Here is a 19,731-nt window from a genome sequence, read left to right as displayed (position 1 = left end):
ATATTATTGTGTATCCACCATCCACCACCAAAAGGAGGAAAAGAGTGAGTAAAAGCAGAAATGATACCTACCCTCACAGGCCATACAACCTGTTCTATAAATGAACCAAAGATGGTCACTGCGTTTTGACCCTTAGTTTGCTTATTTCTTCAAAGCAGGCTGAGGCCCATTAGCTCAAAAGTCCACTGACTCCAAATGCATATTTTTACACATTAAAGGAAAACTGTTTCTCTGCACCCAGAACACATCTGGCACCAAATGTGTGGGGTTTTTTTTCAAACTAACAACCAATTCTCCAAGTTTCCTGACACAAATGGGTATCCTACAATTTAATTCTGACAGTAATTACCCAGAGTTAACACCAACCCCACAGGTTAAGGGCTCAGTCGGACAAGCTTGCTCCCACTTTAGATTCAAGTTACAAGTCTCAGGTTGTCATCTGTATTTCTGACCAACCAGTTATGAATTGAGAGTTTCCATATTCCATTCCTCAGGCTCAATAATTTGTTATAACAGCTCACAGAACTCAGGGAAACACATCCTTTTTGTTTACTGATTTATTGTAGAGGATATTATAAAGAATACAAATTAACAGCCAAATGAAGAGGTACATAAGGCAAGGTCCAGAAGGGTCTCAATTTCTGTAGCTTCTGTGCCCATGGAGTTAGGGTATGTGCCCTCCTCGTATTTCTGCTGAACATGTGTGTTAGTTTTATAAATGCTTTAAAATTTAAAAGTGCCATATTTGCATGGTATGAGAAGTTGTAGTTTAAAAATTGTCCATGGGGATTGTACACATTTTCTCTTATCACTACAAGTTAACGCCCTATCTGGCATCTATTAAATGCTTCTTATTTAGCATAGATCAAATTGAATACAGAATAGAAATTATATTTTCATTCCTTTAGGAAATAAAACCACTTTCAGTTTAAAATGTCACTCTTTTCTAGGATATCAGCCCAAATCATCAAAAAACACTGTTAGTATTGTATATATATCCTCTGGGATTTTATTATCATCTATCTAACCAATGTAGAAAAGACTAATGGATTTTCTGGAATTTATATACAGAGTCAACTACTTTAAGAGCTACAGTATAATTTTAACTATTTTTATGCTACAGTGTCTCTTTTGAATATGTGTCACGTCTCTTGGGGAAAAAAGGCTTCAAATGTAAGTATTCACATAAAATAAGATTATTGATTCATTCAGCAGCCAATCTACTACCTCATAATTGCATTACATGAAAACCATTGTGTTAAATATTTTAACATGTTCATGCTGATCTAAAACTATCAAAATGCACCTTGAAAAAATGACCAATCTGGAATCAATGGCATGAATTGAAAACTTTGTTATATTTGTAATACTTTTGGAAAGGCCTGATCATTTCAATTGCTACATGAGGATGAAGAGGTTCAATAATTATCTAAATAATTCTACACAATAAAAGTTTGCTCAGGAAAATACAGAAAATTTAGGTGGATTTAAATGTATATGATTTTCCCCTTTAAATTGAGGTTAGTTCCCCCTATTTTGTGTGCAGAGAAACAAAATAATGTCAGATACATATCAGTTATTAACCTGTTAGAAACTCCTGCTTTCAGCATTCCTGCTTTTTGCAAGCCTGTATGGGCCTTGGCAATGAATGAGCTACTTTATCATTCTGATTCCCTACAGTTTTAAAAACTGGTAGTAATTATGTTTAAATATAACCACTATCTCAAATATTTTCCTTCATACAACAGAGACAATTCCAGACAGCATCATGTTATTTCAAGTCCCAATGAAAATGTTCCTTCAACTTTGCTATACACCTGGGTTCCAAATCAGTTCTGAAACCAATAGATTAGACTCGTGTACAGATATGAAAATATAGGGGACAGTGGTGACAACTTACTTACCATTGTGTTATTTCTAGATATTCTTTGGATGACATATTTTTACTAAATAAGTTGATGGGTGCTAATTGATAAAACCATTAAGAATTGGAGATCTGTCAATGTTATCCAATAATGCATTCATAAATACACAAATAATAAATGAAACAAACATAATTTCTTTTTTAAAATAGATTTTTATTGGAGTATAATTGCTTCACAATACTGTGTTAGTTTCTCTTGTACAACAAAGTAAATCAGCCATATGCATATATATATCCCCATGTTCCCTCCCTCTTGAGCCTCCCTCCCACCCTCCCTATCCCACCTCTCTAGGTCATCACAAAGCACTGAGCTGATCTCCCTGTGCTACACTGCTGCTTCCCACTAGCTATTTTATATTCAGTAGTGTATATATGTGGATGCTACTCTCACTTCACCCCAGCTTCCCCCTCCCCACTCCATGTCCTCAAGTCCATTTTCTATGTCTATGTCTTTATTCCTGTGCTGCCACTAGGTTCATCAGTACCTTTTTTTTTTTTTTTTTAGATTCCATATATATGTGCTAGCATATGGTATTTGTTTTTCTCTTTCTGACTTATTTCACTGTGTATGACAGATTCTAGGTCCATCCACCTCACTACAAATAACTCAATTTTGTTTCTTTTTATGGCTGAGTAATATTCCATTGTATATATGTGCCACATCCTCTTTATCCATTCATCTGTCAATGGACATTTAGGTTGGTTCCATGTCCTAGCTACTGTAAATAGTGCTGCAATGAACACTGGGGTACATATGTCCTTTTGAATTATGGTTTTCTCAGGGTATATGCTGAGTAGTGGGATTGCTGGGTCATATGGTAGTTCTAATTTTAGTTTTTAAGGAACCTCCATACTGTTCTCCATAGTGGCTGTATCAGTTTACATTCCCACCAACAGTGCAGGAAGGTTCCATTTTCACCACACCCTTTCCAGCATTTATTGTTTCTAGATTTTTTGATAATGGCCATTCTGACCTGTGTGAGGTGATACCTCAATGTAGTTTCGATTTTCATTTCTCTAATAATTAGTGATGTTGAGCATCTTTTCATGTGCCTCTTTGCCATCTGTATGTCTTCTTTGGTGAAATGTCTTTTTTCTAATTGAATTGTTTATTTTTTTGATATTGAGCTCCATGAGCTGTTTGTATATTTTGGAGTGGCAGGCTATACTTAAAGTGATGAAATAGAAAAACCTACAACCAAGATTACTCTACCCAGCAAGGATCTCATTCAGATTTGATGGAGATATCAAAAGCTTTTCAGACAAGCCAAAGCTAAGAGAACTCAGCACCACCAAACTAGCTTTACAACAAATGCTAAAGAAACTTCTCTAGGTGGGAAACACAAGAGAAGAAAAAGACCCACAAAGACAAACCCAAAACAGTTAAGAAAATGGTAATAAGAACATACATATCAATGATCACCTTGAATGTAAATAGATTAAATGCCCCAACCAAAAGACACAGACTGGCCGAATGGATACAAAAACAAAACCCAGATATATGCTGTCCATAAGAGACCCACTTCAGACCTAGGGACACATACAGACTGGAAGTGAAGGTACGGAAGAAGATATTCCATGCAAATGGAAATCAAAAGAAAGCTGGAGTAGTGATACTCATATCAGATAAAACAGACTTTAAAATAAAGACTGTTACAAGAGATAAGGAAGGACACTACATAATGATCAAGAGATCAATCCAAGAAGAAAACATAACAATTTAAAATATTTATGCACGCAGCATAGGAGGACCTCAGTAGATAAGGCAAATGCTAACAACCATAAAAGGGGAGATCTACAGTAACAATAATAGTAGGGGACTTTAACACCCCACTTACACTAGTGGACAAATCATCCAAACAGAAAATGAATAAGGAAACACAAGCTTTAAATGACACAGTAGACCAGATAGATTTAATTGATATTTATAAAACAAAATTTCTTAAAACATTTTTCCTAACATACAAAATTAATGAAAGAAATATGCTAATATTTTATATATGTGTTACTTATCCAAACTGAATCTACACGTTCACTTTAAAACACATGGGGGGGCTTCCCTGGTGGTGCAGTGGTTGAGAGTCCGCCTGCTGATGCAGGGGACACGGGTTTGTGCCCCGGTCCGGGAAGATCCCACATGCTGTGGAGCGGCTGGCCCCGTGAACCATGGCCACTGAACCTGCGTGTCCAGAGCCTGTGCTCCGCAGCGGGAGAGGCCACAACAGTGAGAGGCCCGTGTACCGAAAAAAAAAAAAAAAAACACTTGAGGGAAAAGAAAGGTCAAGTTATCTGAAGAGTCAGTATCAAGCAACATTAAAGCCTATTTATTGGTTTGACCAGTTTTTATACTCAGAGCCAGACTTCCAAATTCTTTGAGTTCAAACCAATGAGAAGGTCCGTGAATAACACTGCAATAGCTTTTCAGAACAAAACACAGCTAAGTAAATATAGCACCTCATCTTTTTCTCAACTCCCTTAAAAAAAATACTTATTCAAACTCCAAAAATATTTCAGGTTCTTTGTATCAAATTCAAACCAGGCTGAAATGCATAAAAAGAAAAATGAAAATAATGCCACTTAATTCTGCTTTCAAGTGAACCAGTATTACATTATTTGCTAGCAAATTTTTAGGACCTAATCTAAATATTCTGAATTAAGTCCATTGAGATATCTTACTGCAAACTCACAGCCCCAATTTGAGATATTTGGGAGTAGAAATGTTAATGGATATTAATCAATGAGATCTGAGTTCTCATAGTAACTAAGATTAAAAAGTTGTAAAAAATTGTACTTTAATTGTCTTAAGATATTTATGGCCTTGAACCAGGTGATCTTTAAATTCTCCTTCAAATCTAAACTATTGATTCCATAGTAATTCCACAGTAATCCTTATTTCTATAGGGATTACACTGAATCTGTAAATCACTTTGGATAATATGGATATTTTAAAATAATTTTTCCAATCTCTGAACACAGAATATCTTAGATTTTTGTGTGTCTTCTTCAATTTCTTCCATCAATATCATACAGTTTTCAGTGTACAGATTTTCCGCCTCCTTGGTAAAATTTATTCCTAAGTATTTTATTCTTTTTAATGATATTGTAAATGGGATTGGTTTTTTAAATTTATCTTTCTGATAGTTCATTGTTAGTATATAGAAATGCAACTACATTTTTTACATTGATTTTATATCTTACAACTTTTCTGAATTTGTTGATTAGTTCTAACATTTTTTGGTGGAGTATTGAGGGTTTTCAATACATAAGATTAGGTCACCTGAAAACAGAGAAAATTTTACTGCCTCCTTTCTGCTATGTATGCGTTTTCTTTCTTTTTCCTGCCTAATTTCTAGTACTATGTTGAATAAAAGTAGTGAGAATGGGCATCTTTGTCTTGCTCCGGATCTTAGAGGAAAAGATTCAGCTTTTTGCTTTTAAGTATGATGTTAGCTGTGGGCTTGTCATATATTATCTTTGTTATGTTGAGATACATTCTCTCTATACCTAATTTTCCTAATGAAAAGGTGTTGAATTTTGTCAAATGCTTTTTCTGTATTTGCTGAAATAATCATATGATTTTTATATTGATACTTTATTCTGTTAATGTTGTATATCACATTTATTGATTTGCATATGTTGAACCATTCTTGCATCTCAACAATAAATCCCACTTGATCATGGTTGTTAGATCCTTTTAATGTATTGAATTCAGTTTGCAAATATTTTGTTGAAATTTACACCTATTTTCATCAAGTACATTGGTCTATAATTTTCTTTTCTTACATCTGATCATTACTTCATGAATAACACTTTGATTACAATTAGGAAGATAGAAAAGCATTGAGACATTATTCCTTCCCTCTAAGAATTTATAATATGTAGGTAAACCAAAATATGCTATTAGAAAAATATCATTAAAAATTATGTATTCTGATACAATATCACTTTCATAAATAGCACAGAGTATTAGCTCAATTAATTCAGAAAAAGCACTTGAAAAAAATCTCACACCCATTCATGATAAAAACTCTTAGCAAACGAAGAATACAAAGGAATTTCCTCAAACTGAAAAAGAACATCCACAATAAAACCCAGAGCTAACATGATACTTGTTTAAGACTGAATGCTGTATTCTCATCACTTCTATTCAACAATGTACTAGAGTTTCTAGCTGGTGCAATAAGGCAAAACAAATATACAAAATTACCATGTCCACATAGAAAAGAAGGAAAATTGTCTTTATTTTCAGATGAAATGATTTGGTATGTTGATAATCCCAAGGAATCCCTCAAATCAATAAGCAAATTTAGCAAAATTTTTTGACACAAGATCAGTATACAAATATCAATTGAATTTTTATGTATTAGCAACAAAAAATCTATCAATGAAATTAAGAAAGCAATTTCATTTATGATAGTATCATAAAGAATAAACTACATAGAAATCAAAGCAACAAAAAAAATTTTTAAATTTATGATTCAAACTTCAATATTGTCAAAACAGAGGGGAGACCTTCAAGATGGCGGAGGAGTAAGATGTGGAGATCACCTTCCTCCCCACAAATACATCAGAAATACACCTACATATGGAACAACTCCTACAGAACATCCACTGAATGCTGGCAGAAGACCTCAGACTTCCCAAAAGGCAAGAAATTCCCTACATATCTGGGTAGGGCAAAAGAAAAAAGAAAAAACAGAGACAAAAGAATAGGGACAGGACCTCTGGGAGGGAGCTGTGAAGGAGGAAAAGTTTCCACACACTAGGAAGCCCCTTCACTGGTGGAGATGGGGGGTTGGCAGGGGGAAGCTTCGGAGCCACAGAAGAGAGAGGAGCAAGAGGGGTGCAGAGGGCAAAGTGGAGCAATTCCTGCACAGAGGATCAGTGCCGACCAGCATTCACCAGACTGAGAGGCTTGTCTGCTCACCTGCTGGGGCAGGTGGGGGCTGGAAATTAAGGCTCAGGCTTCAGAGTTCAGATCCCAGGGAGAGGATTGGGATTGGCTGTGTGAACATAGCCTGAAGGAGGCTAGTGTGCCACAGCTAGCTGGGAAGGAATCTGGGAAAAAGTCTGGAACTGCCTAAGAGTCAAGAGAGCATTGCTTCAGGGTGTGTGAGGAGAGGGGATCCCTTCCCTGTCTGCACACAGAAGGCAGACTACCGCCTAAATGAGCTCCAGAGAGGGGCACGAGCCATGGCTATCAGCATGGACACCAGAGATGGGCATGAAACGCTAAGGCTGCTGCTGCTGCAGCCACCAAGAAGCCTGTGTGCAAGCACAGGTCACTATCCACACCTCCCCCCCCAGGAGCCTGTGAAGCCTGCCACTACAGGGGTCCTGTGATCCAGGGACAATTTCCCAGGGGAGAACACATGGTGCAACTCAGGCTGTTGCAACGTCATGCTGGCCTCTGCCGCTGCAGGCTCATCCTGCATTCCGTACCCCTCCCTCCCCCCAGCCTGAGGGAGCCAGAGCCCCCGTATCAGCTGCTACTTTAACCCTGTCCTGTCTGATCGAAGAACAGTCACCTTCAGGTGACCTACACGCAGAAGCAGGGCCAAATCCAAAGCTGAACCCCAGGAGCTGTACGAACAAAGAAGAGAAAGGGAAATTTCTCCCAGCAGCCTCAGGAGCAGTGGATTAAATCTCCACAAACAACTTGATGTACCCTGCATCTGTGGAATACCTGAATAGACAACGAATCATCCCAACACTGAGGTGGTGGACTTTGGGAGCAACTGTAGACTTGGGGTTTGCTTTCTGCATCTAATTTGTTTCTGGTTTTATGTTTATCTTAGTTTATTATTTAGAGTTTATTATAATTGGTAGATTTGTTTACTGATTTGGTTGCTCTCTTTTATTTTTTTCTTTTATATATATATGTTTTCCTTTTTCTCTTTTTGTGAGTGTGCATGTGTATGCTTCTCTGTGTGACTTTGTCCATATAGCTTTGCTTTTACCATTTGTCCTAGGGTTCTGTCTGTCCACTTTTTTAAAAAACTATAGTTTTTAGCACGTGTTATCATTGGTGGATACGTTTTATGGTTTGGTTGATCTTTCTTTCCTTTTTTTATTATTAATTTTTTATTTTTAATAATTAAAAAAATATTTTAATTAATTTATTTATTTATTTCTCTTTCTTTCTTTCTTTCTTTCTTTCTTTCTTTCTTTCTTTCTTTCTTTCTTTCTTCCTTCCTTCCTTCCTTCCTTCCTTCCTTCCTTTCTTCCTTTCTTTCTTTCTTCTCCCTTTTCTTCTGAGCCATGTGGCTGACATGGTCTTGGTGCTCCGGCTGGGTGTGAGGCCTGTGCCTCTGAGGTGGGAGAGCCAAGTTCAGGACATTGGTCTACAGAGACCTCCCTGGCTCCTCATAATGTCAAACAGAAAAAGATCTCTCAGAGAGCTAGATCTCAAGGCTAAGACAGCTCCATTCAACAACCACCAAGATACAGTGCTGGACACCCAAGGTCAAACAACTAGCAAGACAGGAAGGCAACCCCACTCATTAGCAGAGAGGCTGCCTAAAATCATAATAAGGTCACAGACACCCCAAAACACACTGGACACGGTCCTGCCCACCAGAAAGACAAGATCCAACCTCATCCACCAGAAAAAAGGCACAAGTCCCCTCCACCAGGAAGCTGACACAACCCACTGCACCAATCTTAACCACTGGGTGCAGACACCAAAAACAATGGGAACTATGAACCTGAAACCTGCAAAAAGGGGACCGCCAAACACAGTGTGTTAAGCAAAATGAGAAGACAGAGAAACACACAGCAGATGAAGGAGCAGGGTAAAAACCCACCAGACAAAACAAGTGAAGAGGAAATAGGCAGTCTACCTGAAAAATAATTCAGTGTAATGATAGTAAAGGTGTTCCAAAATCTTGGAAATAGAATGGAGACAATACAAGAAACGTTTAACAAGGATCTAGAAGAACTAAAGAGCAACAAACAATGATGAACATCAAAATAAATGAAATTAAAAATTCTCTAGAAGGAATCAATAGCAGAATAACTGAGGCAGAAGAACGGATAAGTGACCTGGAAGATAAAATAGTGGAAATAACTACCACAGAGCAGAATAAAGAAAAATGAATGAAAAGAATTGAGAACAGTCTCAGAGACCTCTGGGACCACTTTAAATGCACCAACATTCGAATTATAGGGGTCCCAGAAGAAGACAAAAAAAAGAAAGGGACTGACAAAATATTTGAAGAGATTATAGTTGAAAATTCCTTAACATGGGAAAGGAAATAGTCAATCAAGTACAGGAAGCACAGAGAGTCCCATACAGGATAAATCCAGGGAGAAACACACCAAGACATATTAATCAAAGTATCAAAAATTAAATACAAAGAAAAAATATTAAAAGCAGCAAGGGAAAAACAACAAATGACATACAAGGGAACCTCCATAAGGTTAACAGCTTAGAAGGGAAGCCAGAAAGGAGTGGCAGGACATATTTAAAGTGATGAAAGGGAAAAACCTACAACCAAGATTACTCTACCCAGCAAGGATCTCATTATGATTCAATGGAGAAATTAAAACGTTTACAGACAAGCAAAAGCTGAGAGAATTCAGCACCACCAAGCCAGCTTTACAACAAACGCTAACGGAACTTCTCTAGGCAGGAAACACAAGAGAAGGAAAAGACCTACAATAACAAACCCAAAATAATTAAGAAAATGGTAATAGGAAAATACATATTGATAATTACCTTAAATATAAATGGATTATAAATGTTCCAACTAAAATACATAGACAGGCTGAATGGATACAGAAAGGAGACCTGTATATATGCTGTCTACAAGAGACCCATTTCAGACCTAGCTACACATACAGACTGAAAGTGAGAGGAGATGGAAAAAGATATTCCATGCAAATGGAAATCAAAAGAAAGCTGGAGTAGCAATCCTCATATCATACAAAATAGACTTTAAAATAAAGACTATTACAAGAGACAATGAAGGACACTACATAATGATCAAGGGATCTATCCAAGAAGAAGATATAACAATTGTAAATACGCACCCAACATAGGAGCACCTCAATACATAAGGCAAATCCTAACAGCCATAAAAAGGGAAATCGAGAGTAACACAATCATAGTAGGGGATGTTAACACCCCACTTTCACTAATGCACAGATCATCCAAAATGAAAATAAATTAGGAAACACGAGCTTCAAATGATACATTAAACAAGATGGAGTTAATTGATATTTATAAGACACTCCCTCCAAAAACAACAGAATACAATTTCTTCTCAAGTTCTCATGGAACATTATCCAGGATAGATCATACCTTCGGTCACAAATCAAGCCTTGCTAAATTTAAGAAAATTGATATGATATCAAGTATCTTTTCCAACCACAATGCTATGAGACTAGATATCAATTACAAGAAAAGAATCTGTAAAAAATACAAATACATGGATACTAAACAATACACTACTTAATAACTAAGAGATCACTAAAGAAAAAAAAGAGGAAGTAAAAAAATACCTACAAACAAATGACAATGAAAACAGGACAACCCAAAACCTATGGGATGCAGAAAAAGCAGTTCTAAGAGGGAAGTTTATAGCAATACAATCCTACCTTAAGAAACAAGAAACATATCAAACAACCTAACCTGTCACCTAAAGCAATTAGAGAATGAAGTATAAAAAAACCCTAGAGTTAGGAGAAGGAAAGAAATCAAGAAGATCAGATCAGAAATAAATGAAAGATAAATTAAGGAAACAATAGCAAAGATCAATAAAACTAAAGGCTGGTTCTTTGAGAAGATAAACAAAATTGATAAACCATTAGCCAGACTCATCAAGAAAAGAAGGGAGGCGACTCAAATCAATAGAATTAAAAATGAGAAAGGAGAAGTAACAACGGACATTGCAGAAACACAAAGGACCATGAGAGATTACTACAAGCAACTATATGCCAATAAAATGGACAACCTGGAAGAAATGGACAAAGTCTTAGAAAAGCACAACCTTCCAACACTGAACCAGGAAGAAATCGAAAATATTAACAGACCAATCACAAGCACTGAAATTGAAACTGTGATTAAAAATCTTCCAACAAACAAAAGCCCAGGACCAGATGGCTTCACAGGCGAATTCTATCAAACATTTAGACAAGAGTTAATGCCTATCCTTCTCAAACTCTTCCAAAATATAGCAGAAGGAGGAACACTCCCAAACTCATTCTACAAGGCCATCATCACCCTGATACCAAAACCAGACAAAGATGTCACAAAGAAAGAAAACTACAGGCCAATATCACTGATGAACATATATGCAAAAATCCTCAACAAAATACTAGCAAACAGAATCCAACAGCACATTAAAAGGATCATACACCATGATCAAGTGGGGTTTATCCCAGGAATGCAAGGATTCCTCAATATACACAAATCAATCAATGTGATACACCATATTAACAAATTTCAGGATAAAAACCATATGATCATCTCAATAAATGCAGAAAAAGCTTTTGACAAAATTTAACACCAATTTATGATAAAAACACTCCAGAAAGCGGCATAGAGTGAACTTACCTCAATATAATAAAGGCCATATATGACAAATCCACAGCCAACACCATACTCAGTGGTGAAAAACTGAAATAATTTCCATTAAGATCTAGAACAACAAAAGGTTGTCCTCTCTCAACCCCACTATTCAGCATAGTTTTGGAAGTTTCAGCCACAGCAATCAGAGAAGAAAAATAAATAAAAGGAATCCAAATCAGAAAAGAAGAAGTAAAGCTGTCACTGTTTGCAGATGACATGATACTATACATAGAGAATCCTAAAGACTGTTCCAGAAAACTGCTAGAGCTAATCAATGAATTTGGTAAAGTAGCAGGATACAAAATTAATGCACAGAAATCTCTTTCATTCCTGTACATAATGATGACAATTCTGAAAGAGATATTAAGGAAACACTTCCATTTACCATTGCATCAAAAAGAATAAAATATCTAGGAAGGAATCTACTTAAGGAGACAAAAGATCTGTATGCAGAAATCTACAAGACACTTATGAAAGAAATTAAAGATGATACAAACAGATGGAGAGATATACCATGTTCTTGGATTGGAAGAACCATCATTGTGAAAATGACTATACTACACCACTACACAAAGCAATCTACAGATTCAGTGCAATCCCTATCAAACTACCAATGGCTTTTTTCTCCGAACTACAACAAAAAAATTTCACAATTTGTATGGAAACACACAGATCCCGAATAGCTAAAGCAATCTTGAGAAAGAAAAATGGAGCTGGAGGAATCAGGCTCCTTGACTTCAGACTGTACTACAAAGCTAAAGTAATCAAGACAGTCTGGTACTGGCACAAAAACAGAAATAGAAATCAATGGAACAGGATAGAAAGCCCAGAGATAAACCCACACACATATGGTCACCTTATTTTTGATAAAAGAGGCAAAAATATACAATGGATAAAAGACAGCCTCTTCAATAAGTGGTGCTGGGAAAACTGGACAGCTACATGTAAAAGAATGAAATTAGAACACTCCCTAACACCATACACAAAAATAAACTCAAAATGGGTTAAAGACCTAAATGTAAGGCCAGACACTATCAAACTCTTAGAGGAAAACATAGGCAGAACACTCTATGACATAAATCACAGCAAGATCCTTTTTGATCCACCTCCTAGAGAAATGGAAATGAAAACAAAAATAAACAAATGGTACCTAATGAAACTTAAAAGCTTTTGCGCAACAAAGGAAATTATAAACAAGACGAAAAGACAACCCTCAGAATGGGAGAAAATATTTGCAAATGAAGCAACTGACAAAGGATTAATCTCTAAAATTTACAAGCAGTTCATGAAGCTCAATATCAAAAAAACAAACAACCCAATTCAAAAATGGGCAGAAGACCTAAATAGACATTTCTCCAAAGAACAGATTGCCAAAAAACACATGAAAAGATGCTCAATATCACTAATCATTAGAGGAATGCAAGTCAGAACTACAATGAGGTATCATCTCACACCAGTCAGAATGGCCATCATCAAAAAATCTACAAACAATAAATGCTAGAGAGGGTGTGGAGAAAAGGAAACCCTCTCTCACTGCTGGTGGGAATGTAAATTGATACAGCCACTATAGAGAACAATATGGAGTTTCCTTAAAAAACCAAAAATAGTACTACCATATGACCCAGCAATCCCACTACTGGGCATACACCCTGAGAAAACCATAATTCAAAAAGAGTTATGTACCACAGTGCTCATTGCAGCTCTATTTACAATAGTCAGGACATGGAAGCAACCTAAGTGTTCATCTTCAGATGAATGGATAAAGAAGATGTGGCACATATATACAATGGAATATTACTCAGCTGTAAAAAGAAACATAACTGAGTTATTTGTAGTGAGGTGGATTGACCTATTGTCTGTCATTCAGAGTGAAGTAAGTCAGAAACAGAAAATCAAATACTGTATGCTAAAACATATATATGGAAGCTAAAAATAAAAAGGTTCTGAAAAACCTAGGGGCAGTACAGGAATAAAGATGCAGATGTAGAAAATGGACTTGAGGACATGGAGAGGGGGAAGGGTATGCTGGAAGGAGGTGAGAGTATGCATGGACATATATACACTATCAATGTAAAATAGATAGCTAGTGTGGAGAAGCCACATAACATCAGGAGATAAGTTCGGTGCTTTGTGACCACCTAGAGGGGTGAGATAGGGAGGGTGGGAGGGAGACGCAAGAGGGAGGTGATATGGCGATATATGGATAGCTGATTCACTTTGTTAGAAGTCAGAAACTAACACACCAGTGTAAAGTAATTATACTCCAATAAAGATGTTTAAAAAACAGAATTAAAAAATTATATATATTGTCAAAATAGCAATTCTCCCCCAATTTATCTCTACGTTCTTGAAATTCCTATAAAAATTCCAGCAGAAATTAAAAATGGATAATTAGCCCTAAATGCAATAGCTAAAATATAAGATTTCCTGAAGAAAACAGGAGGAAGTCTCCATGACTTTGGGTTAGGAAAAGTGTTCTTAGATATGACAAAAATAGCACAACCCATAAGAGAGAAAAAATTACAAATTGGATTTCACCAGTTTTTAAATTGCACTTGAAAATTTAAATTGCATTAGGAAAATACTTGGGAGAATTTTTTTGCAAATTATGTGAGGACAAACAACCATTAAAATGTAGGCAAATATCAGAAAAGATATTTCACCAAAGAAGACGTGTGAGTGTCTAATAAGCCTATTAAAGATACTTAACACTACGGAAATACAAATTAAAATCTCAATAAGATACCACTATACATCCAGTAGAATGGTTATAACCAAAACAGCAGGAATACCAAGCAATGGCAAGAACATGTAGAAACTGGAACTCTCATTCGTTGCTGAGGGATGTAAAATGTTACAGCCACTTTAAAATAATTGTCAGATTCTTATAAAGTTAAGCATAAATAGAGCATACAATTCAGCAGTTCCACTCCTGGGAATGTACCTGAGAGAAATGAAAACACATTTCCATACAAAGAGATGTATGTGGATTTCATAGACACATTATTCACAATAGCCAAATATTCACAACTGGCAAATGGATAAAGAAAATGTGGTATGTCCATAAAATGGAACACTATTCAGCGATAAAAAGATGAAGTACTGATACATAATACAACATGAATTAACCTCAAAAACATGCTAAATGAAAGACGCCAAATGCAAAAATAAGTACTTGTTTTCTTCCTTTTATATCATATATCCAGAGAAGGCAAACATAGACAGAAAGCAAATCAGTGGTTGCCTAGGGTTGAGAGTGGGAGTAGAATTACTGCAAATAGACATGAAGGAGTTTTGAGGGCAGTGGAAATGTTCTTAAACTGGAATGTGGTACAGTTGCATAACTCTATAAATTTACTAAAATTTATTGAATCATACATTCACAGCAAGTGAATTTTACAGTACATAAATTGTCTTAAAGTTGTTTATAAATTAAAAGTAAAATAATATAGGGTGGCAAGAAGTGATTGGAGGTATAGATGAAACAGATTTGTGATTGGTTGATAATTGTTAAAGCTGTAAATGTATGGGATTTCATTTCTCTCTTTTTATGGTTATCTAAAATTTCATAGTGTGTTCTCGATTTAGTTCTACTTTAATTCATTTTCCTGAATCATAGTTCTTTCGATCTGGATTCTGACAAACATTCTTCTATTTTTTACTTCTATAACGTATCTCCATTCATTTCCTTTGTTTTCCACTTCTGGGAACCTTGTCATTGAATAGCTGGCCTCCTAGATGGGGCTGTAATTGCCTTTTTGTTCTTTTCAATGTTTAATTTTTTTTGGGGGGGGTAAGAAATTTTATTGACTTTCTCTAACCTTTCCATGGTCTGTTTCTGACTTTTATGCATTTAATTCTCAAAGGCTGATTCCTAGTCTCTGAATGTTTTCTTTTCTCATGGCAGGCATTATTTTATCTCCCTAAAAATACTGATGATAGTATTGAGATTTTTGTCTGCTTCTTTCATTGTTGTTTGTCTCTTCTCGTTTTCTTTAAGCTGTCTTCTGTATTGGTGCTTTCTTTTAATATCTGTATGTTACTTGACTTTCATATTTAGAGTGAGATTCTGAGAAAGATCGAAATAGATGAGTGTGTGTGTGAGAGTTTGTGTGTGTGTGTGTGTGTGTGTGTGTGTGTGTGTGTGTGAGAGAGAGAGAGAGAGAGAGAGAGAGAGAGAGAGAGAGAGAGGACGTCAGCATTCAGTATATATTGCCTTTCTTTTGCTACGATTATTTGCAGCAAAGTACCTCAACATCTCGTGCTGCTGAGTCTCAGCCTCAATTTCTCCTGTAGACGTGGGAGATTGGTGGTTTCCCTCTGCCCGGAGTTGCAGACAAACTGGAAGTTTAACTGTTTCTTATAATGTCTTAAACCATCATCCATTTTTAGGTCCATGCTCACACCCACTTACTTTCATTCCTTATGCAACAATTTCTGAGTCAAAGTCTCTATAGGATGAGGCAGCTGGCTATTCATTGGCTTCCTCTCTGTAAGAGAAGCTGGCTATTCACTGGCCCTTCACTGTTCTTTTGCTCTGCTGTGTCAATCATTATGTCTTCCCACTGCTTTCCATTTTCCAAAAAAATATGTTGAAATCTCTTGTTCTTGTCTACTATTCTGTTCTCTTTGTGGTTGTAGATTAATAACTTTAAAAGAAATTATCCTTTTGCTGTTCCTGTAATGATTTTTAGAAGGAACAGAGATACGCCCGTGGATTTAAATCTATTAAGATAACTGTAACAGAAGACTGCTAGTGAGACCAATGACTAAAATTCAAGGAACGTACTCCACAGCTTGTAAGAAGAATTATAATTATCATAAAGGCACTAAGCTTTCAGTGTTAAATTTTAAAAATACTGCAGCACTTTATTAATTTTGAAAATAAGATACTAATATCTGGAAATGCAATAAAATGTCCAATGTGATGAACAAGCATCCTGTACACCAACAGCAATCTCTGTGATGGTTTTACATGTTCTGTGTGCATCCTTATTTTTAAAAATTAGTGAACCAACATTTGAAAATAATAATATTACAAATAAATATATTGTTTCTGCTCTCTTGAAATATCAAAAGATCTGGCACATTCCTGTTAATGGTTAGCTGAGTCTGAGAATTACTTGCCCCTCTTATTTGCTCTTCCATCACAACGCATGTGTTGATACCAGCAAGCTGAAATAGAGCAACCCCCGAGCCTAGGCCAGTGAGCATATAAGGAACAATGTCTTGGCTCACAGGAACATGGTGGAAAATAATGTCCTCACCCTCATGCTTGGGTAATGAGAGGGGAAGGGCAAGAAACTTTTAACTGAATATTTAATGAAAATTGACTAAATTATAAACTTCAAATTGTTGAGCTTACTTAAAGTCCAAAATTCAGTTTTCTTTCAATTGGCAGAAATAGGGCCTCATGAGCAAAGGGAGCTCAGTTATAGACAAATTAAGAAAGTTACACCTGATCTCCTCAGATTTGTATTGTAAACTTTATACTCACTGTAATTATATACAATTATAATCATATTATACTCATATTTGCTTCATTTATAAAGATTTTTCAAAGTAGCATTGTTTGCTTGCTTTCCTTTTATTTATTTCAGTCTTTATTTTTCAAATTAGTTTGCCTGTATGGGATCAACTTCATATTCTGAAATCCTGTTTGAAAAAAAGCCAGCTTGGACAATAAGATTTCAGTAAAAATGCTTTTCCCCCATATAACAGTGAATATATTTTAGGACAAAGAGTACTGTGTTAGTGGTTTTGTATCCTAGATCTACTAGGTTACAGACAGATTAGGCAAGTTAAGTGTTTTGATGCCTCTCTGTCCCCATACATCGATTTTATAGTGACTATTCCAACTTGTATAAATGTATAGTGATGCACACAGGTTATAATTATGTAAAGTCACTTTAAAATGATAAAGTAACATATAAGATATTGTGATATGAATAATTATTATTTTGAAATAATCCCCCAAAGTTTTCAACAAGACTAACTCCTTAAATTCATTCTTTCAAGATTTTGTCATTGAAGATAGAGAGGTTATTTGAAATAAGAATGCAAGATATACCTAGTGTTTATTTTCTTACTATTGAATTAGTCCATAGATATATAGATATAGACATGGATATTGCTATTTGTTGTTATATAAATTGGCTTACTCAATATTCCATTCTAGAATGGAGACCCTGTTAGCTGGAAAACTAAAAAATTACATTTCCTCCATGCCCTTTTACAGTTGTGGTCCTAGCCTGAAAATTAGGTGCATCTGTGAGAGATTTTGATATAGAACTGAGTCAGATGGGGGAAAAAAGTAGATTATAGAGCAAATTTCCAAGTGAGGTGGTGATGTTCTGGAACCAGAGGCTATAGCAATGATTTCCTTTCCAGCAGTTAGCTTCCCATTCATCAGCTTTTGTAAATTCCTCAACTGTGGCAGAGGCAAAGTGGTTCTTACTGCTGGTAGTGATTCTTGGGGGCTTAGTCTAGAGACTTCTCCAGGTCTTTAAACGATTGTTTAAGCACCTATTTTTCCATACTACGTACTTTTTTTTTTTTTTGCGGTACGCGGGCCTCTCACTGTTATGGCCTCTCCCGTTGCAGAGCACAGGCTCCGGACGCGCAGGCTCAGCGGCCATGGCTCACGGGCCCAGCCGCTCCGCAGCATGAGGGATCTTCCCGGACCGGGGCACGAACCCGTGTCCCCTGCATCGGCAGGTGGACTCTCAACCACTGCACCACCCAGGAAGCCCCATACTACATACTTTTTGATAAAACTAGCTAGACTGGATTTGTTGATTTTGTTGATTTGTTAACTTGTTAAAAATTCAAAGGTCCTGTTGTATTTTGATATCTTTTTCCCATTGTTTAACTTTTCAGGATAGGCCCATGTTATCCCAAATTTCTCTCATAGGAAAATGACTTGAGGCTTTATATCAATGCCCAATAGAGTGACATTTTTCACTTAACAAAAGGAAAGAAATGAAACATTGGATAGGTTATTTCAGGCACTCCAAGGAAATTTGACTGTATTTGATGGCTATTCTCTTTTAAATACTATATATGTGTTTTAATTTTTTAAAGACTATATGTGTTTTAAAATATGTGTTTTCCATAGAGCTTTACAACTATTTTTAGATACCGTGAATAAGAATATTAAAGATCATCCTTAAAGATCTAGGATTAATACTGAGTAGTATTCTCTGAATGTAACTGAGAATTCATGGTCATGATTTCAGGAAGATAAAAAATCTAAATAAAAATTATTTACTTTAAAAAATATAATAATTTTGTTGGCAAACAAGAAACAAGTTATGTAAAAACCATCTCCACTATAAATAAATAAAATCAAAGAGAAAAAGACTAAAGAATGCTCCCCAAAATGTTTAAGTGACATATGAAAATAAGAAATTATTTTAAAAATCAGTTTCATGGGCTTCCCTGGTGGCACAGTGGTTGAGAATCCGCCTGCCGATGCAGGAGACACGGGTTCGTGCCCTGGTCCGGGAAGATCCCACATGCCGCGGAGCAACTAAGCCCGTGAGCCATGGCCGCTAGGCCTGCGTGTCCGGAGCCTGTGCTCCACAACGGGAGAGGCCACAACAGTGAGAGGCCCAGATACCGCAAAAAAAAAAAAAAAAAAAAAAAAATCAGTTTCATGTGAAAAGTTTGGGTAACTGAATCTAATAAACAAACAACAAAAGTTCTATACTCTGATTATTATATAATAATAAATATTATTTTATAAATATTACTGATTTAATATTTATAAATGTTTTATAAATATTACTGATGTTCTATTTTATAAATTGTTCTATTTTATAAATATTACTGATTTGCTTAGTAGATGGCCCCCATGACCACCACCTCCTGGCATTTACACCCTAGGATAATCCTCTCCTCTTAAGTGTATGTAGAACTCAGTCTGACAATTTGTGAGTTACTAAAGACTGCAAATAAACACATGAATAAGGAAACAGATTCTTCTCTAGTCAAGCATCAGATGATACTGTGGCCCAGGCTGACATCTTTGACTTCAATCTTGCAGACAAACCAACTAAACAGCGCCCAGAAACTGTGAACTAACAAATATGTGTTTTAAACCATGACATTTATGGTTATATTGTTACACATCAACAGATAAATAATCCAGTAATTTTGATATAATTATAATCATACTGTACCCATAGAACTGAATCCTTTTTTGTATTCTGTTAATAATTAGAGAATGAAA

Source organism: Kogia breviceps, chromosome 3, assembly GCF_026419965.1.
Source record: "Kogia breviceps isolate mKogBre1 chromosome 3, mKogBre1 haplotype 1, whole genome shotgun sequence".
Classification (NCBI taxonomy): domain Eukaryota; kingdom Metazoa; phylum Chordata; class Mammalia; order Artiodactyla; family Physeteridae; genus Kogia; species Kogia breviceps.
Note: the sequence above shows the minus strand (reverse complement) of the source record.